We start from the raw sequence: 1,848 nt of genomic DNA, 5'->3' as shown, positions 1-1,848 counted from the left end.
GACACGAGTTTTGCCCCCCGAGTCCACTCAGCTACAGCGACCTCCTGATCTCCTGCGAAACCTTCATCTTCGTCTGTCTCGATCAGGGCGACGCGCTTGTATTTATCCTGGTACAATTCTGGATGGCGTTGTTCATATGCAGTTAACTTCTGAACCATGTGCGCCAGTGAACTGTACTCTGCTTGGAAGGTCAGATCTTTGAGCGGCGCTGATAATCCTGCTACCGCCAGCTCGACTGCTTCCTTCTCCGTTAAGCGAACCGAATAACATCGGTTCCTGACGGTCCTGAACCTCTGGATGTACTCAGATACCATCTCTCCTCGTCTCTGCCGAACTTGGGTCAGATCGGCAAGGCTAGCTTCCGTAGTTTCTGAATGGTATTGTACGTGGAATTGCTCTTCCAGTTGCTTCCACGTCCGAACCGAGTCTGGTAGCAACGAGGTGTACCACCCAAAGGCTGGACCCGTGAGAGACTGCGAGAAGAACCTCACACGTAGCTCGTCTGAAGCTGAGACCATGCCCAACTGTGCCAAGTATCGGCTCACGTGCTCGATCGAGCTGGTTCCTTCTGATCCACTAAATTTTGTGAAGTCAGGGAGCCGATACTTAGGTGGCAGCGGGATCAGGTCGTAGTCGTTGGGATACGGCTTGGAATAGCCGATCATTCTCTTCTTCGGCAGGATGCCGAACTGGTCTCTCATGATTGCGGTGATCTCATCCACCGTAGGAGCTGCAGAAGTTGATCGTTGATGACTTGTACTGGTGGCATATTTAGCTAGCCACGCCTGTTTCTCAACATCTGCTCCAGCACTGCTTCCTGCTCCAGCGACTCCTCCTGCCGTGGCAGTCCTTGCTGCCATAACCGGGGTCATCCAGTCGTTGCAGTCCGGCACGTATGTGCACACGTACCCATGTGGAATCTCCTTGGGCGGCTCATACAGGAACTGGTAGTCGCCAGGATCACCTCCAACCTTGTAGACGACATACGCCGGTGAACCTTGCTGCTGTGGAGCTGCAAACGTGTGCTGCAGTGGTGGCCTTGTGTAGAGCGGTACCTCCCCTTGATGAGTTCCTAGAGCAGGACCTGACGGAGAGTACTTGTGCTTCGTGACTTCTTGCACCACATTGAGCGCGACACGCTCCAGAGTATTCACCAAGCTCTCAGCATGCCGATGAAGAGAGTGAGCAACGGCATAGTTGACTTCCTGTCGCAGGGCTCTGGTACGTTCGTCCGAAGGGAGAGATAGATCTAGTCCATCTAGCGCGCCTTCGGGTTGGAACCCTTTGAACTTGATCCCGTGCGAACGGGTTTTCTCGAAAGCGCCGATGAGCTCGGCTTCCAAGATCGCCTTGAGATCATCATATTTCTTCTTGTGCTCAGGAGGCAGATCCTCGTACTTGACTGGTTCTCCCGCAATCTGAGGTGCAGATGACGACATGGTTGTTGCGGAAGATTGTCCCGATGTCCCACCGGGCGTGCCAGAATGTGTTGCCTGCCAAAACCCACCGGCGAGCAGTGGTTAAGCAACACGAAGAGCCGGGAGGCTTCCAAGGCGGCAGTGGGCCCCGGTCCCTCGACGTCGTCCCGCAAATGCTCCGGCACACGACACGGCGGGCCGCAAGGGCGTGCCACCTGACCTATACCTGGCCAGGAAGGTGTGGATTGCTTCGATTAGTTCCCTACATGGCAGACACGTAAACATTAAATACGAGCCCTATTGGCTCTCAGGTTGCCCTGCGGATCGGCTCAAAGAGCCGATCGCCCCATGGTTCATGTTGGATTTTCAATGACACGGGGATCCTGCTTGATCACAACAAAGCTAAACCAATCTACGACAGCTTAGGGTT

This window comes from Lolium rigidum, chromosome 5 (assembly GCF_022539505.1).
Source record: "Lolium rigidum isolate FL_2022 chromosome 5, APGP_CSIRO_Lrig_0.1, whole genome shotgun sequence".
NCBI lineage: Eukaryota > Viridiplantae > Streptophyta > Magnoliopsida > Poales > Poaceae > Lolium > Lolium rigidum.
Note: the sequence above shows the minus strand (reverse complement) of the source record.